The sequence below is a fragment of the Streptopelia decaocto genome (genome assembly GCF_964273445.1).
Source record: "Streptopelia decaocto genome assembly, chromosome: 3".
Classification (NCBI taxonomy): Eukaryota; Metazoa; Chordata; class Aves; order Columbiformes; family Columbidae; genus Streptopelia; species Streptopelia decaocto.
The window spans coordinates 24083650-24104715 of NC_138656.1; positions in this window are offsets into that span (position 1 = coordinate 24083650).

Here is a 21066-nt window from a genome sequence, read left to right on the forward strand (position 1 = left end):
TATGACAGGAAAGAAAAAAAAAAAAAAGAGCATTTCAGAATCATATGGGGACCAGCTTTCATTCTCATTTACAGCAGTTTTATGTAGAGACATTTCCATCATCTGATCTGGAGTCACTCCAAAGTTACACAAGACGAATTAGAAGGGGAAACAAATAAACAAACACAAACAAACAAAAACAAAAACAAAACAAAACAACAACAGTAGGAACACTGATGGGTAGAAACTTCTACCCAAGTTTTGATGAGAAGGCTCTGTTTCCAGGAGCCTCACAGCCCAGACTGGCAAGGCTGTTTGTTGCCTTCTAGAAGAGCTGCAGTCTCAGATCTTCACCTGCAGTCAGGCACAGATTTGGAGGAGAACATGAAATATCAGCTGGTGTTCTCTTTGCCAGCACTACCTAATAGTGGCTTTCCATAAAATGGACCAACTGGAGATTCTCTAGCAAACAAAGATTTCTATTTGATCTGGATGGTGTTTGAGCCATTTCTACTGTGAGCTTAGTTATACCTGGACATGTACTTAATCACACCTATTTCACACAGATTTAATCTCCTCCATTTGGTTTCTGTATTAAATGTCTTTGAATTTTCATCCTAACAAGACCCTAACAATGGCCCCCACCAGACCCAAGAGTCTAATAGTGCACACTGAGGTACAGGGCTGCAGATTTCATGACACACAATGAGGCGTTCGATTAAAACTCTTATAACATTTCCAGATGAAAGTCAGTTTCTGCCTTTATTATTCATTGTACAATTAAAACCTGTGTTAAATACTGTTTTAAGAGGCTATAAGCCACGGTCAAGCCAGCAGTGACATTCATAATCCTTTCTCAGACCTGAATCAAGGCCTTGCTACCAGGCATAGACTGGCAGGGAGGACACATGGAAACAGCTTCTCAGCAGACCAGAGAACTTGGACCTTCTACGGGAGGAAACAATGACTCAGACATTTTTGAAGTCTACAGACATTTCAGACATACTAACCCCACAGGGATGGAAATTATTACCTGTGCTACACAGGGGTACAGCTGGTAGTTGTAAGTTGAAAATAGGAAGACCAACAGTGAGAGGGAACTTTCCAACTATCATGAGCAGAAGTGACAAAGTTATGCCAGTTCTCAATCATCAACTGAGATAGCATTACAGACTATTTAAGAGCTTTTATTCCAGCCGTGGAACAAAGCATGTTAACATGTGGTACTGAGAAGGTCTCTACTTATTTACATCAGCTGTAATTTATGCTTACGTGCTGTATTTTGCTATTGGGGCAGGTTAATGTGTTTTTCCTCATAATTACAGTCAACTACTTCATTAAGCCTCAGTAACCTGACTGTCTTTGCTTGCAAGTTCACATTCTGAAGCTGAGCAAAAGACCTGTAAGAAGAGCACCGGAAAGCTGGCTGCTCGAGGCTTTTAAAACTAAATCAGAAAGAGCATCACAAAATGCAAGGTAAGGAGCATTGTACTGGCAAAGACGTGGCTTGGGTGATCTAACAGGTCTTTTCCATCACTAACATTCTGTGTCCAGGAACAACCCATTTAATTCCAGGCCAGTCATTTATTATGACAGAGAAGCAAAGTAGAAGGACATATATTCTACTGAGGAAAACAGTATTTTATTATGCCAACTGAACTCAGAGGACAGGCAGTGAAAACATTCTTTCATTTTGTACCATTAGCTCAGCCAGGCCTCTGCAATGTAACATTCTGTCACTTTCTGTGGATTAGCTCATTTACAAAAACGTGCTGTTTTACTGAAATTAGCACAGAGAGAATATTGCACTTCTCGAGCTGCTGCAGCATAACTATTTGTCAGTAGATTTATGTAATGGATTGTTTTCCTGCAATCCAGGATAAGGGAAATACTTAAACAATAACTGCCATGGGGAGTGTGGACAAGGAAATAATTACTTTCCATGGTGTTAATAAACCTCAAGGCTACTGGCCAAAGTATATTTGCACTGAAGGAGATGTCTATGGAGATTACATAGGAAATTTTAAGATAGACAAGGATCAGGAAGCCCATGTAGGTCTGCTTCCTCTGCTGCATTAAAAGTCACCCCCTGCCCACCCATAACTGTTACAAACAAGGGTGTGTTTTTTTTTTTAATTAAATACTGTCTAGTGTTCATTAGTTCCTTCTTTAGTGTCATCTGCTGAGTGACTTGCTTAGTCCACCAACTAGGAGCAGCCGTAATTTGGTCATTATCCTCTTCTTTACTGCTCAACTTTTGGTTTGTAACCTTTTAGCTTGAAAATTGAAACTTCCACTCCACAGGAAATTCCTCAGTTCTTGAAAAATAAAATTATTTGAGAGTGATTAAAGCACTTCAAACCTGAGTGAAAGCTCAAGTTCTATAGCTCAACTCAATCATCATTTCCATGAGTGCTGTGCTGCCAGTCCTCTGCCAGTCCTCTGCCAGCCCCAGCAGGTCACACTGGGGAACCTCACATCCCTAAGACTCAAGTTGGGATTTTTCAGGTTTCCAGGGCTCCTGTTAGAGTAGCAAAGAGATAGGCTAAAATTAGAGATCCCAGAGTGTTGGAGCAGCTGATAGCCAAAAAGTGGGCTCAAGGCCTTCCAATGGCTGTAAGATTCAATAGAACCTTATGCCGGCGTTTGCACAGGTACACAGACTACAGAACTTTTCCTTTGCAATGGGACATCTCCAGACATTCAACTTGTTATAGCAAGCAGTCAGATACCTCAGAGCTGATACAGACCCCTCCCTTCTCATGGAGGTCCATCCAAGGGGATGTTCACACTTTGACCACTAGTCTGTAGGACATTTCTGTGCAAACCTATCTTCACAGCCACGTTCTCTTTCTTTTGTAGCAAACCAGGAATGAATTCACTGATAGTGACACTAGTGCAACTCTGGAATAAAATAAAAGTCAGGTCCTCTGTACCATCCTCTGAAAGGTATGCCATGTGGTTTACTGACATATAAAGCTTTGTCTCTGCTGGTAAATTAAAAGTACCTCTGACCATTTTCTGGCGCTGAGGCCAACTGGCATGAAACCAGTTGCTTCTATGCCATTAAACTCTCCTTGTCTCCAAAACAGGGTGGCTGCATCCAAAACATCTACTGGGAAGAATCTCTGGGCTGTGCTAATCCCCAGCCCTGCCAGGGAATTGTTTGGATAGTGGTAGGTGGCAAAAGACAAAGGTTTTTCTAACAATTTCACCACACAAACAAGCAGGTTCCAGTGCCTGGTCCTCCCACCTGGCACCACTTGATTTTTTGAGGTAGACTGGCCTATCTGTAATCTACCCAGGCCTCACACATGCTGGTACTAAGCACTGCAAAACTACCAGTTGCTCTGTTTGCCCAAGCCACCAATGAGCAGGGCTTTAAAAGGAGATTGTCAGTGTTCTCAGCATGCTGGGACTGGTTATGCCCATAGAGGCCTCAAAAAAATGTGCTTCTAATTTAAAAGCTGTGTCAGATAAATAAGCGGTAAGCAAAATGGAGAGGCAGTTGACTTAGACCTTCCCTCACTACAGGAATGACTAATCACACAACTATTTGTGGGATGGAGCACGCCACCCTTGCTCACACGGGTGAGCTCACACATGTCACCCCCACAGGAGCACACAGGAATAATCATGGGAAGAAACACACACCAAAATAAGGGCTATGTGATCTGGTGGTACAGACAACCTACCTACAGTGAAGAACATGGAAAAAAAGTCCTGTTGCCTTGTCAGCTCCAGACTGGCTTTGTCTTTCAGCTGAACTGCCCCAGGTAAACAGAGGAGCCATCTGTGGCTCCCTTAACTCTGTTGCATCCTGTGTTGTGCTGCTGGAGCCAGTACCTTCATACCAGCTTATGACTGAGCAGAACAAAGCACAGCTGTATCCTATTCCCAGGATACTCCCTGTCTTCTGCCTTATGCAGAGAATGGAGAGAACACCTGGTGCAGGAGGCAGATCCAGTAACTCTCATCCTTAGAGATTCTCCATTGTCAGATAAATTCTTTACTAGAAATTGTCAGGCAATAGCTGAGAAAGGCCTTAGGAGAGAAAAGAATCTGGCCTCATAAGTCTAGACTGATAAAATATCTCCGGAAACCATTGGGAGATTTTGTAAGGGCCTTAGGAACAGCAAAATGACACATAAACATACTCAGAACATTGCATCAAACTCCCATTTTCCATTCATTGCAGCAATACTGACTTGTACCAGCTAAGAATCAAGCCCCAGGCTTTTTCAAAAAAAGATCTTTTCTGTAAAAACCTAGGAACATCTGTAGAAGGTAAAAAGCAGAACACAGTGTTTTAAAGGCAATTTGACTAAAGCTCAGAGGTTTATTTCTTACTTTCCTATCATGAGAAAGTTCCCTATACACATTCATGTAGTCACAATTATTTCTCAATGGGTAACAAAATCTTGGCTTGAAGCCCTGTTGGTTATCAGTACCATGGGAAGTCATCGTTGCCTTAAACATACTCCCCACAACAGTTAAGTATTTCCCTTCTTTCAGGACTGCAGGAAAATAAGACATATAATGTAGGTAACTTAAAGCTAGCTGTGATTTCAGAAGCATTTTATAGTCTTTTCACCTGCATTTGGCAAAATAAAGTTCAGTTTCCAGACAAACTGGCTCCCAGTGAGGCCACATGATGCTGCACAGAAGCAACTCAGATGCTTTAGTAGTGGCCTGAAATGACGGACTGATTTTGCTTTCAGTTCTCTTCAGTTCAGCTGGCACAATGATAAGACATTATTTTTCTCAATTAATATCCCATCCTGACACTGTTTGCCAGTCTTCAAAGGTCACAAGGCAGTCCTGTGTCAGCCTGACACCTTCCTCTGTTCCCCGTATTTCTTCTTCCTCTCTGGGGAAATTTATGTCCGCCTGTGGCATCTGTCCCCTGTCTTCCTTTTGTGAGTATCAAGCCACAGCATACATTACATTTAGAAATGTTTTCTGACAATAAATTACCTTTGTAATGTCTTAGAGGCCTTATGCTCTCCTTCACTGACCTCATGGCCCTTACACTCTGGTAACATTTCTCATTATCTGTCTTAACCTCCTGTACGATCCTCCTTTCATTCTCAGGCTTTGCTTTCCTTATCACTTTTTTTCACTCTTAATTTCATTCTGTAATTTGTCCAGTCGTCTTCTTTCCCTGCTGTTTTATACCTTATGCTTGGTTGCTCTTTATAAATCCTTGTCCTCCTGTACCGACTATTTGAATTGCACACAGGCTTCTGTTCCCCACAGCATATGCAACCCAGGCAAGCTCCCTCATCCCACTCATTTCTCTTATGCCCTACCCCTTCATTTCAGGCTTCAATGGCTGAAATTTAACCACCATCCTCATCTTCCCCAAAACTTAGCAACCCCTATCTCACCGGGCTCCCTTGCTTGGGCCCTGAAGCCGGTGTGGAGCGATGTGAGGAAACTGTCCAGCATGAGAAACCAAACCAGGAATCCAGGAGTGCATCAATGTCAGTGCTAACCCACTCATTCACCCATATCGTCAAACCCACCCCTGCCAGCCCTGCACTGCAAACAAAACGTTCTTCTTTTTTGGGATTTGACACAGAAACAATTTTCCTTCTGGTATTTCCCACTTACCGGTATAAATTGTAACGCTGCCGTGGAAGTGAGTTATGCAAATGTTAATCCACTCTCCTGTGACACTCAGCTCAAGAAGTGGACAAAACCTCCAACTGGTTCTTATTTTCCCCCTTCCCAAGGAGAGGTGGACGAAAGAAAAACATTGAATTTGATTCAGAGAAAATCTAGAACAAAGAACTTAAATCTCAGTATTAATGATGTCAGGATTTTCCTATTGTACCCTTTTAAATTAGTGGAATAATACTATTTCTATTGATTACAACTAAATCTACTATAATTTGCACATAAAATTAAAAAATAAACTTCCCTTTGTCCACTTACATTTCCCTGGAGATATTTCCATCAGAAAAATCTCTCCTACTGACTGAAGAGGGAAGCAGCCTGAAATGTGCCATGAAGAAAGTTAGCTTCTGTCTGAACCAGTGTCCTTTCAGTAAACGCCATGAAGCAGAAATTCCATATTGCTCACATTTCCAAAACCTTACAAAAAAGTGACTTTCCACTGGTTTCACAAATGACAAGCTGCTTGGTCTCCTATCATGCTTGGACTCACTGCCTGAGTTCACTTTAAACATTGTCTTTTCACACTCACTCTCATTGTGACTTTGAACAAAGTTGAGGAACTGGTTAGCTGGCAGGTAGCTAATGTATAACGTATGCACACACTCAGTTCAGATCAAAAAATTACTTTGCTAGTGATGTTGTTTTCAATACTTGATCAGCCAAAGTCATACCCTTCCTCTTCACCTCCTCATCAAAATGTGACAAATTTAGTCCTGTTAAATACTAGAGACAGTGATCTCTTCTGACTACAGCTGGTGATCAGATTATGCCCTGAAGCATAATGACTGATAACACTTCTCCCTTTCATCCCAATTAGTGGCCTTTCTGCAATGCAACTACCCCATTCTTCTGAGAAGCTACTGCAACAGGCAAAATAATACTTCCAATTGTACTCTGATAGCTATTCTGAATATATTTCTGCAATGATAATTACTGAATAATGAATTATGTTGTGAAGATGAGAGACATTTTTCAGCAGAACTGCTGGGGAAAAAAATCCCAGCTTCCTCAAAATTGCAAAGATGACATTTGTCAATTAACAAAATGGACCTTTCTGAAGTATAAAGTTCTGAGGTTTTAACATACTTGAATTGAAATATCAAAATCGACAGAAGACACTTTTGGACACTGAAAATAAAACATTTTCCACTGTTAAAAGAATTTAACTATGAACTGCATTGCCCTTCAGGGAACAAGAAAGAAAAAAAAAAAAGTAGGGGAAAACACAAAGCAGTTTCAGTTCTAAACTGGATTAGGAAAGAAGGAACAATCAGGCAATGAGTAATACTGTCAAGGTGTGAAAGCATTTCAAAGACAGGAACACAGCAATTATCACAGTGTTTCAGACCCAGAATCTGGGAGGCAGAGAAGTACTCTGTCTGCCACACCGGATTAGATCTCAAGCTCATCTGCTTTCAGTAGCTCTAATAGCGGATCAGCATTCAGCACATCTCAGGTCAGACACAGCATATTTCATCTTAAATCTTTGCCTTTAGCTATTATATAATTTTTAGGAAATTCATTAGCCAAATAAGAACCTATTCTAATCTTTAATCTCACTGAATTAATGCTCTCAACAACATCCTGTTGCAATGATCGCCACAATTTATGTGCTTTTCTCCTATATGTTTTCCTGTTATTGGTCTCCTTCCTAAGGAAGTCAAGTTGAATCCTTGAATTCACTCTTATTAAACAGTTCTTTCCACTCTTTCATGTGATCTCTCTTGCCTTATCTGAAGAGTAAACATCACTGAGGAACATCCCTGCGCTGAGGAGAAGCTGCTTCTGACCTTACGTCAGATGTTTTTAAAAGTGTTTCCCTTTCTTGGGTCAAAAAATACACAGGTGGGTGCATATGCTTGGCAAGAAAAAGCTGTTTAGGAACAGAGGAGAGTATGTGGCTAAAGAATTGCTGTCTTTGGCATTTCTTAGGAATGTGACCTCAGAAATCCTGGGTGGCCAAAGTGCCATTACTGACTGGTGAGAAGTGCTGTGCCACAACCTGGGATAGCCCCATGTACAGGTGAGCAAAGAGGGGATTCACACAGCCAAGGGAAGTGATACCAGGACAGTTAATTGTGAGCTAGTTCTTCGCATATACATTTACTTGGCTTTATTTACAGCATTTTTTCACTGCCCGTATGCTGCCCAGTCTCATGTGACCCAGCCAAAGCATCCCACCGCACGCAGCTTCATACACGCAGCAAACGGTACCAACATGAGATGTTCTTCCCTTTAAACTCTTGGAAGTAACAAACAGTGTTGATTGGTGGCCCTGTTTTCTGAGAACATCTAATAGATACCCAATTGGTGGCCCTGTTTTCTGGGAACACCTAATAGATACCCACTCTTCAAACTGAAAAACAGCTCTCTATTCCCCTTTACTTGCCCAGCGCAATACCAGTGTCAGCAGACACCAGGATTAGCTCTCACCACGGAAGCTGTCTGTTCACACTTCCTCATCCTTCTGCTCCCTGGCACGCCTGATGGCTCCCCCAGCCTCACTGCACACTGACATCAGCCCTGGTCGATAGTTTGGGGTTAATTTTTGTCTCTTTCTGTGTCTGGCCGTTCTCAGCCAGCTGAGCTCCAGACCATTAATCTGTTCCACACCTGCTTCTCAACAGCCTTCAGTTAATAAAACTCTCGCTTCTGACCCAGTTCAGCGGGTTGACTTAACAATGTAAAGATGTTTGCTACCAAGGCCAGTCCCCTGAGCCTGCATTTGACTGATCTTTTAGTAAAGCTTTTGATTTATGTAATAACCTTTTTCCTTATCCTTCTGATCTGGGGAACGTTAGGAAATCCCCCATTGCCAATTTACCCTCTCATTGCCTCTGGTTCTAAGATGTAAGAGTTATACTTCAGCCACAGCCTTCCAGACCGTCCTCCACTGGTTGTCACACACTGCCCATCCCTGCTGTCCTTGCAATCCCATGCATTTAATTTTCCTTCTTATTTACTAAACCTTCACTTTTGGTATAATAAGCATACACTCAGATCAAACTGCTCTGCACTAAAGATCACAGACAAGGAATTAAATATTGTATGTTCTTCATTCATCTTTTATATCATTACAAGTCTGTTAAAGGGTTTGTGTCCATTGAACAAAAAAAGCTAGAGGCATTACTGTAGCTGCATTCAGATTGCTAAATGTTTAACAAGGATGCTGACATTACAAAAGCCGGAGTCTCTGATCTCTCCTCTTGAAAGCTATTCAGGTTGGTTGCAGGGGAAAACTATGTCATGGGCACCTGGGCACCTGCATTTTATCCTGTCTCAGTAACCCCCTCTCAGAGGAAGTGAAGCCATAAGGTCCTGTCCCAGTAACAATGAAGAGAAGCTAATGAAGAGCTAGTTTATAGCCTTTTCCCAATCCTAATGTCCTGTCTGTGTCTGGAGGGCAAGTATAAAACATGTTTTTCAGTGCTACAGAAGGAAGTACAAGTAATTAGTCCTCACCGGGCAATTCACACACGGGGTTAACCAGGCCCCTCGCTGGTTTTGAGGCAGGGAGGACAAACAGCAGGCTGAGATGAGGAGGTCAGCAGGAGCATAGGGGGAAGCAAATGTGAGCCTGTGTGCATCAGCAAAGAAAGGATCTGGGTGAATGTTTTTAGGGAGCCTACACTGGCCCTTTCTCCTGTCCATTTTCCCAGCCTGATCAGCTCTGCATGCCACGAACAACTGCTGAGGAGCTCGTTTAACCCACCAGTGGCACGGCTGTGCAAAAGGGCCGGCTGCTCTGCAGAGGTGCTCCCTCAAGGGCCTGGAGAAGACACCTCACAAACTTTGCTCCATCCCCAAACCCGCCAGCCTGCCGCCCTCTTCTCACCCATGGTGGGAGGTGGCACTTCGGCCTCTCCTCAGGTCAGAGTGCTCGTCTTGGAGCATGCCAGGTAACCATCCATCAGGGTTGGGTCACGTGGAGAACCGTTATCGCTGTTTTCAGCAATGTCAAAAGTACGGAATAGGCACAGTTCCCTCTCAAGGTGGGAGATTTTCCTCACCCTAATACCACATGAAGGCTGAATATGGAGTTTTCTTTCTGAAGCAAGGCTTTTATCCCTTCAATATGTGCACACAAAACCAAGCTAGCTCCTGTAATGTCCTATCCAAATCAAGGGTTTCACAGTGAGTGGCAGAGGCTCTCATGGTGCTAAGCTTTCCTCCAGGGCTCTGCATATGGCACAGCACAGATGCCTGCACCATGGGCCATGTCCACCTTCCTTCCATTCATTGCTGTGTTTAGCCATTGTTAGAAAAACTAAGAGCCCACTGGGCTGATTAAATTTCACTAACTACTGTAAGATACCAAAATTTCTCTGGTGTTGAGAATACACCATTCTCTCAAACTCAGCATCTTGACTAATAGAAGCATACTCCTGAGCTGGAATCACCTACAATGTCTATTACTGGCTTTAAATTCTAGCCTCCATTTCCAGGTTTTCCTGATTGCAGAGATTTCTCCACCACCATCTTTAGCTTTCTCTATCAAGCAAGTATGCTAGCAGTATCATAAAGATTGTGCTATACTCTCTGAGGTCAGGAGAATTCATCCAGTGCTTACCTTCAAAAGCCACGGAGCTAGGACTTGGCTTTAAAAACACCCAGTTCTTGCAATACAAGTAGTCAGTTGCTGTTTATGGCTTTGCTCAGATGGAGCAGCTCCCCAGCTTTATGAATACAGGGTTCACTCCCTGTCCCATAAAAGCCACAGCAAGAGGGTATTGCTTTCTTCAGAAGAATCACACACAGTATTTTCAGAGCCAGTAAAAGATTTTTGCTCTGTTTCTATGGGACATATGCAACACTCTTCTTTAAACAAGTGTGACACAACTTCACTTTGTATCAGGCCCTAGCAACTGTGTGATTTTTACAGTAGTATAGTGTTCAGTCTGTATTTATTTTACAACCTCAGCAAGATTTCCTTATCACTGATGTATTTCCCTCAGCAGTATGTTTTCACACCAACTTCTATCACCCTCGGTTTGAACACTCAGGTGTAAAAACTATGACCATATTCTATAATTGCACACACATAATCCTTTCAAATTTCTCAGCAGCAAATGTGGTCCAGATGATTCAAGGCCTGTGTACACAGTCATGCTAAGAAACAGAGGAAACAAAGCTAACCTCCCAAGTCTCTGTGTTCTGCTAAATGCAAGCTGAGATGTTTCCTCTCCCTCTTTCACGCATTGTTCATACAGTATCAGGCTTTTCCTACCAATCCCTTTATTCATCTTGAATAGTATTTTACTCCTCAACTAGTCCTATTGACTTCAGTGTTACTCCAGAGAGGGTAAAGAATTTGTCAGTGGGGATCAGATTGCAAGGTCAGGGCCTTGGATTGTAAAATCTTTCTTGCCTGGCATACCATTGCAAAGTACTGCGAACACTTACCATACTGTGAGATGGATCCCCAACATGACAGTATCCATAGTGTCGGAAACATTCATAATGCTTTTCAACAGTATGCCAGGAAAGGAAGATTCTCAGTCTGTGGCCCTCACCCTGCAATCCAATCCACACAGATAAACCCTCACCCCTATACAGAGTATCACTGAAGTCAATGGGGCTCTAAACAGATGCAGAATATTTCCTGAGTGACATGGATGGAAAGACTGTGGGTTTAAGGCACAAAGGGGCCAAACCTTGACAAAGCCAGCTCTGCCCTGTGAGAGTGGCTTCTGGTTTCTAGAGCTAGAGGACTTTAAAAGCAAGCGAGCTTGTCATACAGGTTTTAAAAGTGACAATAGAGAGGTTGTTCTCCAGAAACTATTTTCGTTATTGCCCACAATGCCCAAATATCTCTACTTTTTGCTTCACTCCTTAGAGCAGAGCTCACACATACACCCCAGATCCGATCCTGCCATGCTGATTGCTGCACCCGGCCTTGGAGCTCCGGTCCAGCAAAGAGCTTCTGCCCGTGTCACCTCAAGCCTGTGAATTGGTGCCATTGCCATTATTAAACCTGTGTGAGTGTTTGCAGTTACGCACTTAAGTGCTTTTGCTGGGTGAGTGCTTTTTGTTTCTGGAAGGCAGAGGAGATGTCGGTCTGGAGACGCCACCTAGCACAGGCCCACCTCTCATTTGTCTCACTTTTATAACTTTGAAACTCTTCCTTCACTTTGGTAATAATGTAAAGTATCAACTAAAAATTGCAATGCATGCATTTCATTTGAGTTTTATTGCTTTAACAGACAGCATTAGATTACAAAAGAGGACATTTTTCTTCTCAGTTTTAGCTTATTCTTATGATTTATGATTAGATACAGCAAGAGTTCATAAACTTCCCTGACCTGCTGACAGTTTTTACAGGCTCCTTGATTTATTTCCATCTCAAACTTAACAGCTTTCATGTGACTGATATTCCTGGAGTCCTGGCATGGCTGCAGCACAGCCTGTGAGAGCTCCTCTAATCTCCACGTTACTAATTTAAATGAAGTCTTGGTCTGTTGTTTAAAAAAGACATTCGTCATCTCACGGAGGTTTACAGATCCTCTTGTAATGTAATGTCAGACACTTCTGAGATATGAGTTTTATAAAGCCTCCCGATATTGAGTGTTGTAAGACACACCAAGGTCACTTCAATATGCCAAAGGAAAAAAAAAAAAAACATTTGCAAAACAAGAGAAGAGGAATTCCTAAGAAACTGCATTGTACCGAGGACATTTAGAAATGATTTATACCATCTGTGAGTACATTTCAAAGATAAATCTGGTATTGGGGAGAAGGGGGGTGGGGGGGGGGGAGGATAAATTTGAATCCAGAAAAATCCACAGACATCCAGCCAACAGCTATGAGTTCCTGATAAAAAACAACTCACAGAGCAATATTCTCACAGTCATAGAGGTTGCAGCATCAACAGTTTCCCAGTGTGCTCCGAAGCGACTGTGCTAACTAAGGCTGCTCTTTCAGCAAAGATGCAGCTGGCATTCTGTTTTCATTGTACACTTTCCAAACAACAAAAAAAAAAAAGAGATACATTTTGTAATAACAAAGACCAAACTAGCAAGAGAGAGAAAAGGGAGAGTGAGAGTGAGATAAGAAAAGTGGGTGTCTCTCTAAGCTCATATGCCACCCAGCTGAAGACAGAAAAATATGTTATTTGTCTCCAGAACATTTAGAAACTGCCAAAAGGTAAGTGACGTGAAGGTGGATGAAGGTGGAAGGACCCTAACCAGAAAACATCCGGTAGGTTTTCTTTGATACTGATGGGTACAGCAGAGAGAGAACACCACCTGTAAATATTCGTGGAGCTTTGGAGGTTCTCCAGTAAATATGCTTAGGTGTTTGAGGTCAACTGTGATCAAGCCTTAGTCTGACAGAAAATTGCTTTTGTAATATTTGTAGATCAGATAAGAAATGACAAGCAACACTAGGTTATGACACACTGGAGATATAAATATAGGTTGCCCAGATCATATGATTGATTGAACCCTTTTATTTTTGCTGAAGAAATTTAGCTAGTGTTGCTGGCAACACACACAGAGCACTAAATAAACGTTACATACAGTAGCTTGTCAGAATTTATAAAAGAGCAATCGACATTTGCTTTACTGTCAAAACATCAGCCTACGAGTTTCCTCTCTTTGGAAGGAGAATCTGGGAAATAAAAGAATGCTATACAGCGTAATACCTTCAAATCACAAATGCCATGGTGAAGTCTGAACCAGAAATGATAGCTGCTCTCATGCAATGAGCTCCACGTGTCCTCAAACAAAAACAACGCGCTTGTGATTCTCACTGCGGCAAGCCACCAGCAGCAGTTGCTGTATAGCACAGAGTATAGAGACAAAAGTGAGTTTATCACAGAGCTTCCTTTTCTACAGTCCAAACACAGATACTTTCACTGCAGATAGAGGTGGAAAAATAGTATCAACAAGGCTGTACAGTGCCTGCAACTATTTTGCAGCAAAGTGGATTATTAAGTACACAGTCAGACTTAACGCCTGATTTCAGAGTTTGCACACATACAGGAATTGAAGTCCAATGATCTCATTCACAATTACACTGAAGAACTTCTAAGATTTCTTTCCGCTGACCAAATAATATAAAAGAGTCATTTTGCACATGAAATAAAACTCCCAGCAGTTTATCTTTCTAGGATTGCATGGTGTTTTCAACACAAAAATCACATCCTCTGTTGGGCAAAGGTTCATTTTACAGACCAGATACATTGGATCAAAACAAAGACAGCAGTAAATCAGCTTTGTGGAGCTATGCTGATTTTCCCTTGCTGGTTTATATCTCAAGAACCACCTTTCAGCCATTTGTGTAGGAGGAAAAGTTTGTTAATAGCATTACCCTGGGATATAGGTATTATTCCACAGGGAGTAAAAAATAAAAAAAAGCCCAGCATCCCATGAACTACCTCTTTTCACCCTGATAAGGGCACAGAACGTGTCTGCAAGGACAGATCAACTGTCAGCAAAACTGCTTCCCTGCTGAATTTAAACACATTGCTCATTCTTAATTAACATGTTGCTAAAGAAATATTTTTGTATCTATGTGTATGAAATATTTTTGTATCTAGATGTATAACTGTCCTTTCTTATAAAGATCTCTTACGAGAAATTCCCTCTCTCTCCCTGAGTGGTAAACACACCTGCACCAAGCTTCTGGAGAACACAGAGTTCAATGGATCTCTGGCATCCATCAATGAGACTTCTAAACCCACTGAAGATGCACCTGCACAGACATCCCTTTCATCACTTCTTACCATGCGCTACCCAGCGGACAACAGACCCAGTTACCAGGTCAAGGAAACCCACTTGTAAGACCTAACCCTCGATTCATTCCTAACTTTATCTCACATTAGTCTACTTCTGCCTGTTTTGAAATGAGTAATATCTGCATTTTTTGGTCATGTAGAGCAAATGCTGTCTGTGGCTGGAGATGTCCATGCCCTCCTATAGAAAGATTTGAGGTCATAAAATCAGCAGCATGGTCCACTACCTCTGTGTTAACCCTCTTTGCTATGTTTTTCATTCCTTCTTAGAGAAAAAGACTTGACAATAACCTAGTACTTCATCAAGAAGACATGTTAATGTCTCTCTTTTAATGGTAGAAATATCAACAATCACAATCTCTGAGTTTTAGTGGAAGTTTTTCTTCCTGTTGTTTCCAGTAGCTCTGAGGAAAAAGGGTCTGTTTGGAGCACATTCCAGGCCAGACAGTGTTACAGGAACTCAAGACTAGACAAATTCTTCCAAAACCTCTGAGTCATATTACGAACATCCTCCATATATTTCAATAGGGCAAAATGCATCAGTCGGTGGGGCAGTGCATAACATCATTCAGCTTCTTTCTTTACCAGATGGAATGTGTGTGTGTCAATCTGTGTGCAGTGTCTTCTATCATGTTGAAGAATTGGTACCCGTCTCCCAGACTTTGTGTGCTCCTAATGGGAAAGGTCAATAGACTGTTGGTAAGAGGCAAAGCATGAAATAGAGCTGAGAATGTAACAAAAGAGGAAGAAGAAGAAAAAGAAAGGATTTCAATACCATACACTAAATACCCAGATGTTAATAAAAAACCCCTCAATGGTTATTTGACAGGGTCTCACAGAAGAAAAGCTTGGAAAAAAAAATCTCTCCATTGTGCAATGTTTCTCTTTGTAACTCAATTGTATCATTTATACCAGGGTTTCATCTTCCCAACAGCTAACTCAGTGCATCAGTGCATATTTACAATAAAATAGAATTTTGATTTGTTACAATTTGTTGAGACTGCAGATTTCCAATTAAAGGTGGTGGTATTCCTTCTGTGGTTGTATTGGCTACCAAATGTAGTCTAACTGACCCTTTAGAATAGCCTAAAAGAAATCACAAACATTGGTCTCCTTGAGAACCCACGATGGATGAAAGAGAAGAGTTTCTGCTTTGTTGTCTAAGGCTTACTCAGTAAAATGTAGAAAATGTGAGACTTCACTAGTTGTATGCTGATTGTTCAGCTTTATTTCCTAGAACAAAGACACTGTTCCTTCAAAGAACACTACTAGTAGCACAGGAAAATCATTTCAATATTTGACATCCATAATATCTAGCACTGTGGCTGGATTGTGTTCAAGTGAAAGGAATTTATCCATGCTAATTAAAGAATTCATTGCACAGTTCAAAAGGCCCTGATAACAGTTACACCACAAGCCATGCTGCTTTTCCTGCTTTAATTACACACTTGTAGTTAAAGCATGTGACGGTGTTTCAGGGTTGGGTTCCACTTCCCGCCCTGTGATGGGTTATGGGGGGCAATTTCCTTCATCTCAGCCTTCCTGGGCCACATCCTTTCCTGGTGTAAATCGGCAGAGGTCCACCAACTGGAAAGGCACCCTGCTGATTCACACCAGCTGTGAATTTGACCTCTTGACCAAGAAAAAAAAATAGGAATGGAAATTCATTTTCTGTGTCAGAAGAGTTTCTTGCTGATGTTGGTTAAGGCATTTAAGAAGTTTCATTCTTTTTAACAAATGAGACCAGTATCTAACTTCAAAGACAGACATACAAAGAGTTGAGTATTTTAGAGCCTTTAGAATGACTAAAAGTTGTGTATTACATTTAACTGATGAACTACATATAGAGACACATTCTGGGAACAGGATACCCAATTACAATGTAGAATTTACTTTCCATTCTCTTCCGTATATTTGATTGAATATTTTCACTCTTTCGGACCAACAGAAATAAAAATGCCTGGATCAGCGCTGAAGACAATATCTTGTTGTTTTTGCTGCGGCTGCTCTTATTCATCAAGTGTTTTAACTAACATAGGGAAAATGGCTTTTTCTTACTAACGGGGCTACAGTATGAGTAACTGAACTTCAAAGATGCCCGGCCAGATTGGATAGCAAACATCAAAAGCTTCTGACTCGTGCTGAGTAAACTTTGTATTCTGACACACAAGTTCTTATCTGTTCTGTTCCAGACTTGAGAGAGAGAAGGGCTGAATCTAACCAAATCACATTGTTTTTCCTTACCGCTGCCAACTTGGAAAAATATCAGGGCACAAAGGAACCATTAAAAACAAAACAAAAAAAAGACATGTTTTTATTAGTTCCTAAGCAACACAATATTGCCAAGATGGTGGCTCCTATGAAAATTAGAAAATATTAGTTACACATCACACTGTTATTTATTTATACTGCTCTGTGAAGCATTTTTTATTTCCTTCTTGCAAACTGACAGATATTATGGAAAATCTGGTCTTTTGAGCAGGGTGTTTACACCACAACTGTTATGTATGTTTTGTCAGCAGCTTATTCCATTTGTTAATTCCCATTTCTATTTTAACATTTATTTTGATAGTTACTGGGTTGGAAAAAAAAAAAAAAACAACACAGATGATGAGAGAGGGAAAGACAGAGAGAGAGAAGGAAGGAAGGAAGGAAGGAAGGAAGGAAGGAAGGAAGGAAGGAAGGAAGGAAGGAAGGAAGGAAGGAAGGAAGGAAGGAAGGAAGGAAGGAAGGAAGGAAGGAAGGAAGGAAGGAAGGAAGGAAGGAAGGAAGGAAGGAAGGAAAAGATTTAAAACTTCAGATCCATCAAAATGAATCCTGTCACTGAGATTGTCAAAGTCATCTAAGAAAATTGGAAATCCTATCTCATTACTATTAATTACATAAATTTAAGAATAACTTTTTGAAACTTCAGCGTGCTTGTTCCTAGCACTCTAGGGCAGCGTGGGACACAGAAAACAAGTATGTTTCACTCCACCTTCTTCATTACTCAGCCACAAGGGATTTGCCACATGGATCCTCCCACTCATGACAAAGCCTTGATTACACTGATGATGCTCCATACTGATGAAGGATTGAAATTACAGTAAGGTGACAAGGAAGTTTAATAATTCCTGGGAAATGTAATTGCAACATCTGCCTTGGAATCAACTGGCCAGCTCTTACATTTTGTAGAGTTTTACTCAAAAATTCAGCCTCTGAACCTAGAAAGTCTGACTGCTTACCTTAGAAGCTGGAAGTCATGTCAGGCATCATTTCAACATTTTCATGGAAAGCTTTAAAACACAGTTGCAGATGAACAAATAGTAGAGAAACTTTTCCGATCACTATGGAGCAATTTGTTTCCACAATACTCCACGTTATTTGTAGCCGGTGCAGTCTTTTCATTACAACTGAAAGGCAACCTATCAGAGATAGAAGAGAGCGAAAATGGAAGCTTCTCCTATTAAAAAGTTTTCCTTTCCTGATCCACAGTTGACAGACCTGAGACACTGCAGTCCACTGTACCAAAATTCCACCTTTGAAATAGGCTGAGGATTAACTGCTCCAAGGGTAAATTCCAACACAAACACAGGAGTCTGAGCATGTATGAATACAAACACATTTGAATTTGTTTGAGCTGCACTTGTTCTAATGAGTCGGGTTAATGTGGAAAGAGGCCTTCAAGGAGCAAAACGCACCATCGGTGCACGCCAACAACATATAACACAAGACCATTGCACTTTCAAGGAAGCCACTGCAGCCTACAGAGTCAGACACTTTCCAAGACACACTTCCAGGACTTGCCAGAAATCCTCCAGCAGCACTCATGGCGTGAGGTGAGAAACGGATACGGTGTGGAGCTTGGCCAGCACAGTCCAGCAGCAACCAGGGATGCAAACCAGTGAGGAACAGTGTCACCACCAAAGTCACCATGGGGACTGCGGCCTTCTGGACTGACACACCTGCTGTACTAAAAGAGAAGGGCCTTATCTTGACCTTGATTCCTCAGTGGGGGAGAAATTCTGTCTGCATCGCAGTATGAGCAGCATTCCTTGGAATGGTCTTGTCTGCCAAAGTTAAAAGGCTCATTCAACAGAAATGTTTAAAAAGCTGGTCTTGAAAGTGCATGTGGCTGAGGAAGGACATAAGAGCAAACAGCTCATCCATAATCAGGGTTTGACATGAGGAGATGTGTTGCTGTATTTTTCAGCTTGCTGTAAATTCACTTCCAACACACTCCTGTCTTGTGCTTGATGTCCTGCAACAAGCACACTTGGGATGATTGAGTTAATTGAATGAAACAATATTAAGCATTTTAGTTTTTACTCAGCTTTAGGGTAATCCTAAACTGTAGTGATAGACTGGAAGTTTAATGAACAGAGTGAATAGACCCACCATATGGCACTTAGACTACTAGTATATGGCTTCATGTAGACTTTCAAAAGCTAGCCACAAAATTAATACAATATTCTGTTTTCAACATTTACTAGTCTGTTCCACAGAGGGCTTCTCTTGGTTTCAGTACCAATATTTAGGAAGACCTGAGTTTTATTCACTGACCTAATTGAGATTTTCTTTATGATTTTTGGAAGCCATTGTTTCTAGGCCTCTGTCCCCTTTCACGTAACAGGGGTACTAATCTTCTCTTCTCACTGAGGTATCATGAAAATTAATACAGGTAAGATCAGGAGATGCAGTAATAACAATACTAGAATAACAAAAAGCATTTTAAACAAATTCTTATGTACAGTTATCTAGTTAGGGACTGATCTTAATCTTACTTCTGTATAAACATATACTTTAGATGACAAGTGTAAATCTCTTCCTTTTTGCATAGTTTTTGTGTTCCTTTACCTGCCTTGGACATAGAAAACTGTGATTGTACAAAACCAGTAAAGAAAAAAACTTGCAAAAAGACAGAAAATGTCTTTCTTTTGGAAATAAAAAATTATTGAAAATACAAAAAAAAAAAAAAAAAAAAAAGTAACCCAGGAAAATAATGAAGATTCAGTCTAATTTTAAGTATTTTCTTCAGCTATGTGTTTTTTATAATTTAGTGGAGAAGCACTTAAAACCATTAGAAGATACAACCTTACACCTTATTGTGCTGTAAGATTAACTTTTGTGGAGATGACAGGCAAGATGTTAAATGCTGCATATGAAGGATGCAGGTTTTTTCAAATAAAATGCTCAGAGTAATCCAGGCAAGAAAGTCTGCACGTGTATTTCAGGAACTGTTAATGCTCGAGTAATCAAGAAGGGCACTAAATCCGCCCTCCTTGGTCATAGTGATAATGACACAAAACCAGTTCTCCAAGCTGAACAAAACCAAGTGAGGTTGGAGATTCAGCTCTCCCCTCTGCTGCAGGACCATGTGGAGAAGCTGTGATGGAGAACAGAGCTGGGTTCTCTTAAGCCTTCGTGTCAAGAAAGCTACCACCAGATCTCTGTAGAGACAAGAGAAATTGCCAGAGGAATTGTTCTGAGGCTCCTCGAGTTGACCTTTGATTGTCCCCTCCACACCCTGCTAACCACTCTGAATTTTATCACTGACATCAATTTTAGGCTATGCAAATATCCCAAGGTAGAATACAGGACTCCTACAGATGTACTGTAGGAGTACAAGAAATACTTGCTCTAAGGGAAAGTTCGGAGGGCTATAAAACCATAAGTGTTAACCACATCTTGCATTTTCTTCCCACATCTACACTTTAACTGGTAAATTTGAATACATGTTAAGTCTTCACCATTCTTGTGGCCAAAATAACTCATGTCTTGTTGAATTATGAATTTGCAAACACCCAAAATGACCTGAGATGAACAAACAATCATTTTCCCTGCAGAGTTTGCACAGATACCTGCTTTATGGAACTCTTGCAACTAAGGTAAAAATCATCAAGAGAGAACAAATATTTAGCTTGGGCTGCAAGAGGAGGGTCTGTTAACACTCCTCTGCATTTCTGGATTTTTGCTGGAACTCAAAGCAGAAGTGACAAGAAACCACAAAGAAAACTGATTTCACACTATGTACAGATTAACTGGAAGTAAGAAATGCCATGAATCACCCGTTACACATCTGTTTTATTGAACACAGGCATTCAAGACAATATAAGTCTGCATTTTTCGGCATATACTAAGCAAAGTTCTCCAAGCACCTTAATTTATGGGATGAATCTGGTCTCACAGTTTGCTATGAGGCTTCCTGTGACACAGCCAGGAGCCCCATGTTGCAGGTGAGGAACTAGACCCTTCAAGAACAGCCACACCAAGCAACATAGCAAAGGGATTCATGGCAGTGCCATGACTTAGCCCAAGTTCCTGAAACCCAACTTGGAAGTTTACCTGAACTGAATCAGTGTAGGTTTTTTTCTTATTCTTCTCACTGTTTATCTCAATTTGGGACAAAATAAAATAATAAGCAACCAGGAATAATATAATTCGTATTTCCTAACTGCAAGGGGATAGGCATCTGCTATTTGAATTGGGCACTTCCAGGTGTCCTGTGCACTCAGAATTGCCTCCCCCAAAACTTTCCCCATGCTTTTTTGCAGTGTCTGTGGAGATGCACTGCCCACCACTGCAAAGGTGCCTCCTGTTTAAAACACAAAGACCAAACAAAGTTCTTCTAACTTGGCTATCTGACAAAAAATCAGCTTTGTTATCCCATATCCCAAAAGACAGTGGCAAAT